This window comes from Hyalella azteca, unplaced genomic scaffold, assembly GCF_000764305.2.
Source record: "Hyalella azteca isolate HAZT.00-mixed unplaced genomic scaffold, Hazt_2.0.2 contig6113, whole genome shotgun sequence".
In the NCBI taxonomy this organism is placed as follows: domain Eukaryota; kingdom Metazoa; phylum Arthropoda; class Malacostraca; order Amphipoda; family Hyalellidae; genus Hyalella; species Hyalella azteca.
The window spans coordinates 43963-62463 of NW_025936281.1; positions in this window are offsets into that span (position 1 = coordinate 43963).

The following is an 18501-nucleotide window of genomic DNA, read 5'->3' on the forward strand; positions in this document are numbered from 1 at the left end:
GCTTCAACATCGTGGCCTTCTGTTGCGCCGCACCCTAAAAATTCCTGTTTTCAACGGAATTTCAACCCTATTTTGTTGTATCGTATTTTTACAGTCGTGTTTTATAAGCTTTGACAGGGTTTTGTATCGGCATAAAGTCGTAGTTACAACATGACGTGGTCATTACGGCATTGAACGGCCGCCTGCACGCATGAAGGACTATATACCTCACGTTGTACCCATCGTATTGTACCCCACATTTGTACCCCACTGTTCTACCCCAGTTGTTCATATCTCACGCCAGCGACGTGTCCCTCACAGCGACATGTCCCTCACAGCGACATGTCCCTCACAGCGACGTGTCCCTCACAGCGACGTGTCCCTCACAGCGACGTGTCCCTCACAGCGACGTGTCCCTCACAGCAACGTGTCCCAAGCGCTGTGTTCCGCCTCACTGTAGCGCTGTGTTCCGCCTCATTGTAGCGCTGTGTTCCGCCTCACTGTAGCGCTGTGTTCCGCCTCACTGTAGCACATGTAATGGTGAATAATTGAATAATTAACGGGTGAATAATAGTTATCCTCAGAACGCGATTTATTTATGTCTATGCTAAGTAATATTTTAAACTTGAATTTGAAGACTATTTTAAAATTAATAAGACTATTCCTTCTAACTTAAGATCGTAATAATTAAAAAATTTTGCCTTCCTATGGTTGCGCGTTAATCTTGTGGTGCGGGGATTAACGATGGAAAATTTCCTATCTGATTGATTCATGAGTTAGGAGTATTGAATTTAATGATTAGTTTAGGGTTATGATTAGAAATTTCAGGATTAGTTTAGGAGTTAGGATTAGCTATTGGGGGATTAGTTACGGACTTTTGATAAGAAATGACAGGATTAGTATATGATATATGATTAGATAATAAAGGATCAATTTAGGGTTTAGGATTAGACATTACAATATTACTTTGTGGTTAAATATTGCAGGATTAATCCAGGATTACACATTCCAGACGTAGTATCCCACAGCGAAGTCACGGACGGTTCCCCGCTACTCGCGGCGCTATAAGTCTCGACGCAAGTGCTGCATCGCAAGCCGATAATGACCGTAGTTCTGAACTACACTTGCAGCGTCTAAAAAAATATGAAAATAAATTCTAAGATTCAGTTTTTAAAATTTGAAATCATCGTATTTTTGTGAGGACTTGTAAATTATGACATTTATTTTGTGATGACATTTATTTATTCGTTCTTTTACTGAATAAATGTTGATTATTTTTCAGAAACACTAAATTTATATGCCAATTTTTGCGAAATATTTTAGATAACTAGAACACATACAAATCACTATTAAACTCAGTATTTGTTGCTCATCTTCAAATGTCTACGAATTACAAAAATTGAAACTTATCTACTATTTTTTCACTTTAAGGTGCATTAAACTATGAATTTTTAATAATTGATAATTAAAACATTATATCGTGTATTGCTAATAAACATCAAACTACTCGTCATTGAAAAAAATTCCGTTCACCGCCACGTCAGGAAATTCTTTGCTTTCCTCCGTAAAGTTAAGAAAAATTTCCCAAGAAGTTTGGCAAGCGGCGACAATAATGTTAGGTTTACGACAGCGTCTCGGGCCCATGAAAAACTCATGGGCGTTTTATACCGCTTCTTATATTCTATTTTAAACTTAATTCTGTTGTAAACCTGGTGACAACATCGAATCATTTAATCGCCAGATTTTCAGCCGTAAAAAAGTCCCATTTGATCCTAATATTTATAGCGATATGAATTTGCCGTTTTAGCAGGTTAGCGTTGCCCGGAATTATTAACCTCTGCAATTTTTAAATCCCCTCATCCATAATAATATAAGAGAAAAACTTATAGATTTCAATTAAAAAATTTCCGTTCAAACCCACATTTAACAAAAAAATCTCATGTGACTTTTTCGTATAAATAATAATTTAATATATATTTATTTACAACACTTATAAACGCAAATATGTAATCAGATTTTAATTTTTTATCCAACTTTATCCTTCATTACCTTCGATCCTTCCTTCCCTTTCATCCCTTTTGGCCAATGCTGAGAAAAAATATTCGGGTCCAGGTAATATCCAGTCAGCGAGCTCGAACACTGCCTACAATATTCAAAATTTATGTTCAATATGATATGTTATATCAACCCTCGTAGTTATTGTATATATCTCCAACTTATTTGTAAATCCATCAACTTCATTCAATTTGTCTAAATTATTAGCTTGCCAGATTACAAAACTTGAACTTGAAAAATTTACACTAGAAAATCAACGTTTAACTGGAATTCGCGTATAAATTTTCAACATTTAGACATAAAAACTTCAAAATTTTCAGCAAAAAAAACTTATTTCACTGTCGCGGCGCAGGTCCCGGTTTTCCAATATTTGCCAGGAGCCATACTTTCAAAAAAAGTTAAGAGATCGTAAGTTCATCAGCCAATCATTGACGGCCTTTCAAGCAAAAGCCACCAATCATAGACAAGAAAATAGAGCGTCAGTACTTACGTTCACTTAGCGAGTTTTGAGAGTATGGCCCCTGGAGTTGAGCAAATATTGCGCCAGGCTGCGGCCGCTCAATGTTCCCTATGGGGAGTAAAGGAAAGGTATCCTGGATACAAGCTCTTGGTATTGCACCAACTCAGGGGAACAACCGACGTGGAAATATAAATTATAGGACTTTTGATTGAGGATATTTAAACTTATGGTTTTGAAGACCGTTATTTTTTGGGGTGATAACTAAAGCCGATAATTTGAAAGCCGTAGTTTTTTCGTGTGGTGATTCCTTGATAATTTTTAATAACAAGAGGCGACTCGTTAATTTTAAAGCGAATAAAGCGACTAGGAAATAGAATTATTCTGCGTTGACAACGTTTCGAAGACCAACTCTGTCATTTCAGCAATATATAATAAATAGAAGTTCAATCAAAAGAGGTGTTTCTTATCAAGTATAGTTGGCACTCATGTTTAATTCTGTTAATTTGCCTTTTTTCTCGCAATTTTATTTATATTAATTAAATCTTTGTCTTACTGATGATGGAGATGGTAGTCGAAAAGTCTCATGAGAATCGAATAAATTTTTTTCTCAGTTTCATTTTTTTAATTCATGGTAAATTAGCAATTTAATCAAACGATTGCTATGTATGCCATTCTCATGTCATCAATACGAAATATTAAGTCACAATTTCTGAGAACAGAATGAGGGGACAGAGACGCCCAAGAGATTATATTTGTTGTGCGCAGCAGTTGTGTTGAGTTATGTTAATAAGACGGTGGCGGAGCTGCGATTATATTATATTATATTATATTATATATTATATACGTGGCAAATGTATTATATATTTGAAAGCATATGTCCATAGCATTCTTGGAGATATCCTGTCAATGGGTAGATGCATTTCATTGTTTGCCTTCCTTCTAAGCTCCAACTGTACTAATATTCATTCAAGTTTTTACATTTTCATGTCTTCTTGGTGAAGGCTAATTATTGTATCTAAAATATAGTCGGATTATATATTGGTTGCTCAATGATAAGTCTCTGGCATTGAAGGAAAAATCTCTTTATTTTTTATCGGTGAAATTTGTTGATTAATATTGTGTTCATTATTTTTAGCCTTAAATTCTTCAGAATTCATAAAAATACCATGACTTTATAACAAAATTTTGAAGGAAATTTTTTAGCCTTGGAAATATGGAACGTATCAAAGGAAGAGGGATTTATTATATTATATATGTCCTAGATATTACATAGCCATATGTGGCATTTGAACAATATTGCAACTGTCGCCTAAATCAGAATATATAGTATATATAATATATTATGAAATAATATAATATAACATAATAATCTCCTTAAAAAATAATAATATATATATTTTATAAATTGGGCGACAAATACTCTTGCCTTGACTAAATTTTATTGAGATATTCCGAATAACATTTATCAGACTTGTATATGTAGAACGTATCAACGGATAAAGTTTTTTATAAATAATCTCGTATAGTTAACTTGCTGCCGCTACTCAAACAATAACGGAGGAGGCACTTCTCCACTTCCGCTGACGCCAACTACACTCGGAGTAATGTGCTTGGCGTTGTCCATAATTCGATGCAGTTTTCGTCCCCGCGTGTGTCAGCCTGACCCAGTTTGGCCTGGCAGAGAAGTGTGTCTGTGCTGCGTATGTTCTCTGTTTGTGAAGTGGGTGAGGAAATGTGTCTCAATTTAGACTAAATGAGTCACAAAATTTTTTCAGTGTTAACCTGCTTTGCGAGCCATAAGCCAACGCGGCAATTAAGCTGCTGCCTTAACATCTTTTTTTTTTTGTTTAACTTTTTCTTTACAGGAATAAAAATTTTCTAATAACCTTTTCTTCACATGAAAGAAAAATTCGAATAACCTTTTCTTCACATGAATAAAAATTTTCTGATAACCTTTTCTTCACATGAATAAAATTTTCTAATAACCTTTTCTTCACATGATTAAAAATTTTCTAATAACCTTTTCCTCACATTAATTAACCTTTTCTAATAACCTATTCTTCACATTACTCAACCCTTTGTAATACATTTTCTTCATAATTAATTAATCTTTACTAATAATAACCTATTCTTCACATTACTCAACCCTTTGTAATACCTTTTCTTCACATTAATCAACCTTTTGTAATACCTTTTCTTCGCTTGAATTAACAATTTCCAATAGCCAATTTTTTCTCGTGAATTTCCCTTACAGTTTCCACCTCCGAAGTCAATAGGTCACGTAAGCGTCCAGGTACACGGCAGCATTTCTCTTTACAAATTACGGCCGCAACATCGCTGGCCACGGGCGGCCGTGCGCCGATGACTCAAAATTTCCTGCCCAATGGCGCGCGTAGATAAGAAGATTTGTCTATACTTGGAAAAATGAGTGAGTCATTGACCAAACTGTGACACATTTTCTTGCCCTCAGCACGAAGAGAGAGCTTACGTAGCACTGATACGCCCCCGGGCTAAGCTGGGTAAGGCTGACAAACACAAGCGCAAAAAAGTGCATAGCTATTTGGATAGAGTTACAGTCATTTTTCTGAGTGATGACAACTTGAATGAGTTCTTGAAAAGTTTGTGATTATGATTAGTTTGTTGATAATATATTAATTTACCTTATATATTGTATATAGTCGAATACATTGTTAAATTTGCTCATGAACTTTTTTTGAACAATTTCAAATCGTTCAAAATTAAAACGAATTTTGATCACTGAATATATGTGAAGTACCATCAACATAAATAAAAGAAATTTTTCAGAAATAAATTATTTTATAAATATAGTTATTTGAGGTTCATTAATTTCGTGTACATATAAATTTCCAAGCGACTCTTAAGTATAGTGTAAAATCAAACACTGACGAGTCTGTATTGATTACATTTAATGTAACACACTTTACATATATCTTCGATTGTATGATACATATTTTGCAAATCTCAAATGAAAGCAAAAATTAAATTAAAATTATGAAATAATCACACGTTAAATATATCATTCATAAAAAGTTAGAGTGAAGTCATTGTTTCAGATTCGTTGGTACGTACCAATTTAGTAATAAAATACACACATCCCTTTTGTTTCGAAACGCTGAGCTTCTTTAATAGAAGAGTATTATTATTTTAAAGAGTATTATAATAAAAAGTATAATAATATAAGAGTATTATTATCTCATCAATTATTTAACAGAAAGTGTTAGAAGCATCCAGCTTATTTAATAGGAGAGTATTATTGTCTTAAAGAGTATAATAAAAGAAGAGTATTATAATCACATGAACTATTTGAGAGAAATTGTCTTTTTTTCGTAAAAATTACCACTTATCCGGTAATTTGAATCCACTCTGAGACGTGTTGTCATTTTCATTTTTCCACACGAGTTTGGGATTAAAATCCACCAATTTTCCGTCACGTAGCATTGTGCAATATTACGCGATATTATCAAGCATTATAGGTGATATGGGAAAATGTTACGAAGCATTGTGCAATATTAGGTTACATTGTGCTATATTTCGTGACATTGTGCAATATTACGTAGCATTGTAGCTGCGGATACAGCAAAAAGGAGGCCGAATAAATGATATACTAAAGAAGGCGCCAGGAATTTAATATAAGAGGAATAATGTTATTGTGGGGACAGCGGTCAGTGTTTATTAACTCATATAAGTATTTGTTTCCTCACTAAATAAATAAGATTAAAAGTTCCCTGCAATTGTTTTTACCGCACTTAAGCGTTTTTAACCATGAAATATTAGATATTATTATTATTGACTAACAAATACTTATTTTCAAAAATTATATGTCTTCCATACTTTTATATGCGTTTCACTTGACGTGCAATCCAAAAATTAGGACAACGTTTTGATTTAATGTTATTAAGGATTTAAAAATATGCTGCATTAATTGTTATATTTAAAAACTTCGCACCATAGAGAGTTTTCACGATTAATTATCTTTAAAAAGCGTGCAATATTGTGAACATTTCTTGCTATTGACATCCAAAAATGAAGCACCATCGATCATACCCAAATATCGAGCAAAATAAATAAATTGAATTAAATTAAAATTAAACAACATTCAAAATTTTCCCCATTAATTACCTCCAAAAATAAAGAAACGTTGAAAATTCCTGCATTTCATTAAATTTAGCAAAATAAAGCCGCCTAATGTTATCTAAAAACTGAACGCGCGAGCACACTCGATGCCGAGCATCTCGACGCTGCCTGAAAAATCCCGAGCTTGGCTCGTCTCATGAATTTAAATTTTAATTTATCATGAATTTTTAATTTTGATTCATTCCGAGGTCCTCCAGCTCTGATACAAAAAAAAAGTCTTGCATGAAATTAACATGTTCACGTAATCGAACAGCACAACGAGATCAAAAATTCATAACTGAACAGCAAGATAATCAGTGAATCAGCCTCGGTATTATTCATGAATAGTTCGCTGTATAGTGAATAAATGAGTCGGCGGGTAGTAACAAAATTGTTTGCCGTATAAGAATTAAATGAGTCTCCGTATGACGAATAAATGAGCTACCGTATAATGAGTAGGTTACTTGCCGTATATTAAATAAGTTTCCCGCTGTACAATGAATAAATGACTTAACCGGTAGCTAATAAATTACAATTCAATCATCATTTTGCAATTAGTTGAGGTTGTGATACTATTTATCCGATCCACGCCAACATTAATTAAATATGACTTAGGATTTATTGCAGGAAAGTATCTGTAATCCTCGTATTTTTCTAATATAATCCGCTTATTTTTCTGATGTAATTCGCATATTTTTCTGACATCGTACAATATATTCACTTATACTGGACGGACTCTCTGACAATTCTAATCAATTTTTAAATACATTAATAATGCATGTAAGCATGTCTTTAAAAAAAATCTTTTTCATTTTAGTCAGCTGCACATCACATCAATTTAAATTTATCATTTAACATTTTGATAGAGACATTCAACAGCTTAAATTTCCATTATTTTTCCCTTGCATTATTTTTTCTATGTTTTTGGTATGTTTTTTAATAGATATAAGAAAATATTTGGTCCTGGAATTTTTCACTTTAGAGATAATCCAGCCATTCAACGACAGAAGTGCATCCATTGCTGCATTTGGAAGATTTTGATCTTGGTTATTAAAGAAGTGGAAATTGTTGGCCGAATATCGGTCACCAGACGCCGAAATTATTGGCCGAATATCGGTCACCAGACGCCGAAATTACTGGACCGGATGTCGATCTTCCGACGCAGAGATTTTTTGGCCGGTTGTCGGCCTCCAGGAGCTGAAATTCTCCCACGTTCCCTGAAAGGAAATGAAGCTGTGTGAATTCTTGTGCAAATTTTTGTGAATACCAGAATTTTTTTTTTAATTCCAGCGGTTACGTGACAGCTCCTCGTGTTTGAAGGCGTCCTCATCGTCGGCCAGTTTTGTTGGGACTTTTTAATTAACTTCGTCTTCATTTAATGTTTCGGTATGAATAAAATTGTTGAAGAATATGTAATTTAAAAAAAAAATGATTTGCGGTGAGATTAATTTCGGCTGTAATATTGTCATATGTATTATTTATTAAATATTGATAAAGAATGCTAACCGAAATGAATAAAAATTAAAGTTTCGCAAGAATAACGCTGCAAATAATTGGTTATTACAATGAACACCAAACTAAAAAAAGAATATGAATTATTTAAAGAAGATTAACATCATTGATACTGTAATATTTAGTGAACTTTTTTCCCAATTGAATTACTTAAAATTTGTTTCTTTTGATCTATTACCTCCCTGTTAAATATGAATAATAATTATAATATGAATAATATAATAATATACATATTTTCGATCAATTTGAAAATGAATTAATTTCATAAATAAAGATAAGTAAGAAATTCGAATTAGCAAATTTTTGCGATTTTAAAATATTTGTTCAGCTTTCTGCTATTTAAGTTTTAAAAAAATTTTTCACTGCGTCGAAATTATAGTTTCAAACTCGGACCGTGTAAGGTGGAGCTTCTACTTAAATAAATTTCATTGAACGAACAATAATTTTGCAACTGTAAATTATGATAAAGATACTGGCCCCTAAAACTCATGGACTTTGAATTAAATATTAGTGGACATTTTTAGTACCTGAGCATCTCAACTTGAAGTTGACATTTGCCTAAAAATGAAAGTAATTAAAAAGTATCCCACCCAGAAAAATAATTAGGACATATTGTCCAAATTATGACACATTTTCTAACCCAAAGCACGAGCAACGAGCGTACGTATCCCAGATACGCCCTCCAGCCGTTTCAAACCAGGTTAGGATGACTCACACAAGGCAGAAAATCATCACTATTAGACAAAGACTCGCTCATTTCTGTGGGTGTAGATAAAAACCCGCTCCGAAATTCAGTGAACCAAAAATTATTTTGAATTTTTAAGGGCAGAAACAAGCAGCTGATTACGGCCCAGCGAAAACATTCATAAGGAAGTTCTTATAAATAAAAATTTGAGCGAAATTAATTCTCTGGCCTTGAATGAATGCCATTATTAGGAGCCTTGATTCGAGGGCCAACAGTTCTGAATTTTTCATGAAAGTTTTATTTAAAGTTTGGAATGGTTTTTCGTGATGGAAGTTTGATTTATATTTTTGCTACATCATTTCGGAAATTTCATTAGTGTTTTGTTCCGTTATTTCGAATAAGTTATTTTCGTTTTGTTCCATTATTTCGAAAAATTTATCTGTCTTTTGTTGCGTTATTTAGAAAATTTGATTGGCGTTTTGCTACGTTACTTCGGAAATTTTATTTACGTTTTGAAACTTTATTTCGAAAATTTTATTGGCGTATGGTTACGTTATATCTGAAATTTTATTCCCGATTTCTTACGTTATTTCGAAAACTTTAGGTGCGTCTTGATGTAATAATCCGGCCATTTTATTTACGATTTCGTTAGGTCATTTCGGACATCTATCAATATGTAATTTACAAAATTAAATGTTCGTTTACGTCACGTTATTTCGGTAATTTCGGTTTTTGATGCGATGATTTTAAGATTCGATTTATGCTTTCTATTTATATTTCATTTCTTTGTTATTTTGTTAATGGGATTTAGGTTCTCTTTCTTCATGCAGTAATTGTAAGTTCAAGACATTTGTCTCGAAAATCCTTCCTCGTGATTATTAAACTTCCTCGTTTTGGCCTTAATTGAATAAAACTTGCGTAAATATTTTTCATCTCCAAAACGTTAAGTCTTGAACTATCATTAGTGATAAAAATAACGGTATTTGGGAACAAAATATTTATAATGGTCGCTAATTAAGTGATGATACTGATAAGGTGATGATTCTAATGGTCAATAATGATGACAACGATGCTGACAGCGTAGTGATTTTAATGGTCACAAATGGCAGCGATGATGTGGATGGTGTTGCGATGCTATCACCCGGGCAACCATCGACCAGGTAGCCCTGAACTATTGATAGGAAGCAATGTTTCTTCTAGTTAGTCTTTAATAGATTCAATATTCATGTGAACTTAATTATTTCATAGACAATTTCTGGATATAATATAAGAAGAAACAACACGAGGAAAATAGTTAAATCTTGATGCACCAATATAAAGTTATACATTTACAGTGAAAAACTCGATATTTTCTTCTGCATCAACTTCCACTGAAAGCAATGCATACAAAAAAATTAAAATGATACGAAAAAAGTAGAATGATAGGGAAATAAAGACTGATGTGAAAAAAAGGAGAATGACGTGAAAAAAGGCAATGATATATAGAAGTAAAATGATATGAAGAAAGAAGAATAATATGAAAAAATTTAAATTTTATAAAAAAACACAAGCCTTTCAAGCTGTCGGTCACTGACAAACATGATTCACTAACACGTATTAATTTTTAAATTTATTTAAATTAAATTAAAACTGGTTAAATTAATCGATATCACAACATAATGATCCAACTTACAAGCATCGAAGTATATCACAGTATAGATCACAATTTCCACAACATACGAAACATTCATTTCTCTATCTAATATATTATTTTGGATCTTTTATTAATGGAAATACATTTTATTCTATTTTTCTATCGTTTATATTAGTTTTCAAATCATTTCTTTATAGAAATACTTATTATTTTTCTATCATTTATTCATAGAAATACATTTCATTCTTTTTTATATCACTTAAATTATTTTTTCTATCATTTATTTACAGAAGTTCAATTCATTATTTTTCATGGAATGTAAGATGAATTTTATCATTTATATTACATTATTCTAAAATTTTCCTGTCATCGTCAAAGTTCTTAAAAAATTTCCAGGAAATTTCCATTCCTCGCCCCGTGAACCGCCGGACGCGCAGCGCCGTTCTTCTTAGCAGCGAAACTGCGCTTCATTTTGGCGCGCGGAACAAGAGGGGCGCTGGGGGGCCGCGGCCCAGGCTTATATATGACGAGGCTGAGAGCTTCAGGCCGAGCAACTGCGACTGATTTGGCAAGGCTGGGGCCAAAAGAGGGCCGTTGGGCCCATGATTTGGCTGTTAGAACTAAGATTGAGCCGTTGGGACCAAGAATGGACTGCTGGGTCCAAAAGTGGGCCGTTGGAACCAAGATTGGACCACTGGGTCCAAAGAAGTTAGACTCAAGATTGGTTTGTTGCATTTAAGACTAAGTTGTAAGGGCAGGGATTGGTCCAGTGGGACCAATACGGCGACGTTCGGACAATGATTGTCCCAATGGGATTATGATTGTCGCAATGGGACCAAGATTGAGCCGATGGGACCAGTGTTAATCCTCTGGACCCAATATTGACCAGCTGGCGCCATTACTCGAACGTTGGGACCAAGTTTTGGTCTAAATTTCGAGGATTAAGCTCTATTACTCTGGTCCTGAATCCTCTTTTTGGGTAGAGGAAAATTGGGTCAAATTTACCCACACAAGGCCATAAGGTACATCGCTCTATGGACTAATTAGTCTTGCTCATTACTCAGAGCGTGGACAGTTGGCCCAAAGTTCTGCCAATTACATGAGCTACGTGCCTCTAACTTCAATGCATCGTGGATATGTTCAAACTTAGATTACAAATATTGGATTACTTATATTGGAGTACTTTTATTATATTGCATGTACTAGACTACATACAATAGATTACATTTACTAGATATTATACGTGTATTAGATTACATATGTTATATTACATGGCTCAAAGACGTGTGAAAATAACAGTCGCTAATATGGTGAATTTCGGTGGCCTAAGGTGAGTGCACTGAAAAAAATACCTGGTCGTTTTGTCCAATTAGTTACTTACTTTTTGTATGTAGCACTGATACATCCTTTTGCTGGACAAAACTGAATCAGGCTGATCCACACGAAAGCAAAAACTGCATCGCAATTCGGACCAAGTTTCTAAATTTTTCTGAGTGCGCCAATTGCATTTTTTGATCAAAGCTAATTGATTTTTCGATTGAAATGGAAAATTTTGGTTGACAAGTAACTTACCGCGGTATATCGCGAATCCATGGATTAAAATAACTGTTTCCTCATTAAGTGGACTAATTAGAGACTTTAATTAGACTGTCATTTGTGTTCGGATGTAATTTATTGAATGAGAAATTTCCGTCTGACCTACCGCGTTTTGAAGACAAAGTTAAGGGATAACTGATTTAATTAGGTTGATCCCGACCGCCATACAGTGAGTAATTCAATTGATCGTTATCACCTTCGATGAAAGATATAATTAAAAAAATTATTTGGGATTCAATGGAGAGAAAATGATGCAATCTCGCAATATCAATAAAATTCTTCTGAAAACAAACTAAAGTCTCACTAACTGCATTGATTTCCGAAATATCAGTGAATAAGGTGCTTTATTTGATCCATGTCTGAGGAGAAAGAAGTCATTTTTTTCTGGATCCATATAAGAGGAAGAACAAGGCATTTTGTGATTAAATATATTTTATTTGCTTCATTATTATGGTACAAGGCTCAATTCTTATTCATTTTTGTAAGTCACGAGATCACAATTAATATACTGACAACCAAAACATTAACATGTAAATTCCTTTAATCAATCCAATTTTGTAAATATCTCGAACGTTTTTTCTTCTGCAGCGAACGTATCTCGTACATACGAAAATAAAGATTTAAACTATTATACTTCAAACTAAAAATTCACATATAAAGTCCGTTAATTTTTTCAATATATATCTTGTGCCATCAGAATTTTCACGCAACTTTCGAAATTATATTATATGTTATAATTATATATTTAATTGACTATAACTTATGACTTATATCTATTATTAACTATACAACACGAATCCTAGAACATGTTATTTGCGATCCTTGCGCTGCTAACTATCATAAATTGATTTCTATTATAATAATTAAAACTACGATGAAAGTTTGCCACGTACACCTCCAGTATTTATTGAGATAATTACACTGAATGGAAAATATTATTTTAAACATGAATGAAAGTGTGTATTATGAAACAAAAATCACACTATTTATCTGCTCAATAAGAAGACAAAAGAATTATTCACGCGAAAATGAAATGTAAAACCACGTATTTTTTATTTCTTTCAAGTGCAATCTAAAACGTGAATATTATTTTTTTCATTGATCAAATATAATTATTTTTTTTCGGCGACATATAAAAGCGTAAGGTTAACATAATCTAGAGGAGGCGTCCTAGAATACGTAGAAATTCCATGAAATATGACAAACTTGCATGTTAATTCTATGAATATGCAATTGAAAAATGTGATTTGTCATATAATATGCAATTTGCCATATATAATTCAAATGTCACATAATTTCTGTACATGAACGGTAATCGTGTAATTAATAAAACTATTAATTACTAGAAACAAAATTCTTCATCTTCATGTGCAAGTTATTTCCTTATTTACAGCTCAATTTTATCCAGTAATTCGACGCTAATCTTTATCATTTTCATTCAAAATATAAGGCTAATATCGCGGCCTCAAGTACCTCGTTAAAATATTATCTTCCCGCACTCAGAAAAACGAGTGAAACTTTGTCCAAATTGCGATGCACTTCTTGTCTTATGTGGGTCATCCTGACCCAGTCTGAACGTCCTTATCGTTGCGGTGGGCAGGAGAGTGCATCACCATTTATTTATTTGTGCAATATGACACATTGATTTTTTAGATTGAATTTTTTGGACAAAATTTTCCGAGAAACTTGAAACTTGTGTGGTTTTATTTTATTTTCAATTTCAACATAAAAGTTTGCGTAGGCCGTTGACATTTCTTTGATGTGAGTAAGGCAGCATTTTGTTAGGATTGTTATTGCTGAAATTGTCTCTTCAAAGTTTTGAGATCAAAGAATGAAGCGTTCGTATGTTTGAATGATATACTGAGCAACATACAAAAGTATGATACTGAGTATAAAAATGTATGATGACTAACAAAACAAGCTTAAGGAAGTCAAATGAAAACTATTTTCTACTCGGCATCTTGATTGTAATGACAATGTATAGATTTTATTCAGCTAGACTAATTATTTTCCAAAAGCCCGTCGAAATCTCACAGATCAATAATTATTTTTACGTTTAAACTTTTCAATATCTTCGCTGAAATTTTTTCACTTAATCAATTGAATTTTTGTTTCTCTCTTCCTTGCTGTATTTCTATTTTCATCAGATTTCCAAATTTGAATTTTTCCTCGCTCTATACCTTCTTTCCTTTGAAAATTTTCCTGTACATGCACGCATTTATCGATGAAACTGCAATAATAATTGAAACTTCACATACCAGTTTCCTCACGAAAGGTCACGTCGATTTTGTAATTTAATTTCAAATATTTATCTTTGACTTTATTTTGCATTTTTACGTAATTTTCTCGACCGTCAAATTATTAGTGCAATTTTACATTACTTTGGGAGTTTTTCAACTGTGCAATTGTAAGTAATTTTTTTCTAATTTACGTCAATTCTACATCAAGTTTCTCAATTTTACCAATTTTTTCAATTATGCAATTTATTTCAAGTTTGCCTAAATTTTGCATATATACGTGAATTTTGCCATTTTCTTTAATTATACAAGTTTATGTCGATTTTACTATTTATTGTCACTATTCACAATTTTACACCATTTTGCAATTGAAGTAGCGTTCATTTGAGAGTTATAACACATCAAGAACTTATCGCAGCGATACTGAGTTCGATTGCAGGATTTGAGAGCGGCAGCGCGGGGCCGTTCTCGTTAAGCTCTTAATGAGGCCGTTTCTTCGGCACTCAATGCACTCAATGGCGGCTTTGAAAGCCCAACTGGGGCCCGGAACTGAGCACTCTTCTCTTCGTGACTCTCAAGTAAATGAGTGAGTCATGGTGACCCACTTTGGCGACTCAAAGTTAAGGCGACTAAGTAACATGATGAATCACTTGGGCCACTCTAATTTACCGTGACTCACTTCGGTGACTCAAAAGCATGGCGACTCAAAGACATGATGACTCACTTTGGCGACTCAAAGACAGGCGTCTCACTTTGGCGAATCAAAGACAGGCGGTGGCTCAAAGACATGACGACTCATTCCGGGAATGCAGTTCGGTGGTTCTCAAAGGACAGCCTTTGCGGTTCACTCGGTTATAGGACGCAGATTTCGACGCAGTATTTAAGACGAAGATTTTGACGCAGGATGCAGGGCGCGGCGCCATATCCTCTGCTCGTTAGTGAGCAGCATTCCTCCATGCCGCAGCCGCCGTAATGGTCGCTCACACGAGCAGGTCTCTGCTCCCACAATATATCGGTGTTGAAAATTAAATGAAGTGTATGTAAATAAAAAGGGTTTTCAGATGGTATTTTTTCGGACAAATTTAGGGTTTTAGCTTTCATCAGTTGCGTTGGCCAGCTCAAATTTATGAAGGCGGTACTTCCTTATTAAATTCTAACAAGTTGTATGAATTTTTTATGCCGGAACCTACAAATATACTAGTATATATTGAGTTTTAATCACTTCTTGGCCTTTTTGTCCTCTAAATTGGCCGTTTTTTAGGCCATCTGACAACCCTATAAATAAATAATGGAAATACAAAAATTTCTACATTTGAACCTAAACGTTAATAAACACATTAATTTACAGGTATGTACATGAATGTTGACACTTGAGTAATGTACTTTAGGCACACACACGTAAACATTTTGAGAACATACACGTTCTCGCAGAATTTTGGCTTGTAGTGTACACATGTACATAGTATTTCGTACTATAGTCTATACGAGTACTCTAATTACTATTATAAGTTTTCAAATTTATCAGAACTGGGTCGACTCTTGTACCTTAAAGACCTAGATATACATACTATTCTCCTTGTAAGTATTCTGTAGTTAATTTATATAGGTGCTAGATATTTCACATATGAATATATTCACATGATGTCGCACATCTTTTAATAGCAGTGTTGTTTTCCTTCAAGATATTTTTGTGTACGACGTTATCCCATTTTTTCATCGACGTTCAAAAACGTCATCGACATTTTATTTTTATTACGACGTCATCCCTCGATCACAAAGATCAATAATGGTTAATATCAATAACGATCAATACCGATCAATATCGATAACGAACAATAACTGTAAAGGGTAGAAATAGTTTGTTATTTTAACGTAATGCGAGGCGATAATATTTGTTACAAAATGGTTTTTTATTTTGAATTTGTTGTCATTTTAGTTGAGAGGCCACCGAAAGAAATGTGCGGAATGCTAAGGTTCGTTGATTATTGTTGCGTGGAAAGCCGAAGCGGAGGTATGTGCTGTGTTAGGATGTCAAAATGTAAATATATATGAGAATGAAGTAGATGCGGAATAGATTTGTGAATATTTAGGGTTTAGAAGTTTGCAATGTTCGTTTACGATCACTTATTTATTTATTTTATTTGTTTCTTTTAGGAAAGAGCCTTAAATCTACAGTTAGACTCAAGTCAAGACTTAGTCTCGCAAGCAAGATAAAATGATGTGTTAATGTGTTGATATTAATTATTGATTATTTAATGTGTTTATATGAAAAGTGTTAATAATATATTTTGACATGTATTCATCAATATCCAGAACCTATACGATCATGTAGGCTAGTTGGGTGTTCTGAGAGCCCCAACATAACGATCAATAACGATAACGCTCAATAACGATCAAAATCGATACCGCTCAATAACGATCAAAATCGATAACGATCAATAACGATCATAACGGCAGTGGGGAGCTCTCAGGTATTTCTAATCCTTTTAAGGAGGATCCAACCCTCACCCCATCCCTCTCCCCCCACCCTCATTCCATCCACCCTCATCCTTCCCTTAGTTGAAGTCATGTTGAAAAGTTGAAATTTTTATCTAATGAAGGTTTTCTCAACTTAATGGGAAATTTTGAAATGGTGATATATCATCGCAAGTTTTATTTTTCTCAACAATTTTATAAATTTACATTCGGATTGTCATTGAATTTTTATCCTATCCGATATATTTTGATATGTAGTAGTTATATTGTACATACTTGTATAATACACATATATTCGTGTATAATACACATATATTCAAGAGGTTTTCCATAGATGTTCAGCGGAAGTTGAATGAATTATCAATAAATAAATCAAGTAACATGAATAAAATACTATTTTTTGAAAAAATAGTATAATTTTTTTTGCACTCGATTTCTACAACAAAAATAAAGAATTTATATAATTCGAATAAAAAAATTAAGTGACATATATTGCTCCCAGAAAAATAATAATCAAACTTGATACATGAAAAATATTTCATTTCTTAGCCCAAATTATTTTACTAAGAAAAATAATAATTTGCATTGCAACATATCCACTTATCTCCACATCCAGAAAAATGAGTGAGATTTTGTCCAAGTATCGATGCACTGTTGCTCCTGTGTGGGTCATCTCAACCCAGTTTGTCTCACCAAACGACGTATCAGTGCTACGCCTGCTTTATGCTCGTGCTGTGGTATACATGGTCACTATTTGGACAATATTACCCACTCATTTATCTGAGTGTACGCGCTGTAAGTCTGCTGGGCCTGTAGACCAGCGGGCCATTTCCGGGGCTACATGGGTCGGAAATGGGACAATTATGTGAGTCAGAAATGGGACGATGTTCCTGGCTGTGAAATTATTGTCCAAAATACCTCAGCATATTGAAAATAATTATTCTTTTACAAATTAAAATATTGAACAATTTTGAAACTTCGTCATAATGCAATTGAATTGTAAAATGTACAATTGAATTATATTATATGCATTTTAATTTTGTAATTCACAATTGAAGTGTAAAATATACAATTAAATCGCATAATATACGATTTATTTGTATAAAACAATATATTATTGAATATTGTAGTGGAAATTGTTGTCAGTCTCGCCCTGTGACAGCTTCTGGTAATTCTTATCGTGTTTCTTTATGTTTTGAGTGATATTCAAACAAATGAATGCATTTATTGTTCATACAAATTCATGTAATTCATTGTATGAATGTATGTTATAATTATAACTTAGTATTAGCAGGAATTATCGTGTATCCAGATATTCACACATATTCACACATGATATTCACACATGATGAATGTTTCGTAATGTTGAAATTTCGCAGTCCTTACACAATTCTCATTAATACTAAAATTTTACAGGTGTCATCTAGATGAATAATTCATTATTCAGTCACATTCAACACCTTTGTTCAACATTGTTCTATGCAAACACGATCTTAGAATAGACAAAAAATATCGTTGAGTTAATTTAAATTTAAATAAGAAATAAATCAAATAATTTAAATAATTTATGACAATGAGTTTCATATGACACAAATCGCTTGGCTGTAATCACTGTAATCTGTTCTTGAATAAATTGAATCTTTATTTCATATGATACATTTTAGTTTAAATTCATTATTCAATTAAATTAGTTTCAATTCATTAGTTAGTTTAATTAGTTTCATTCAATTCAAAT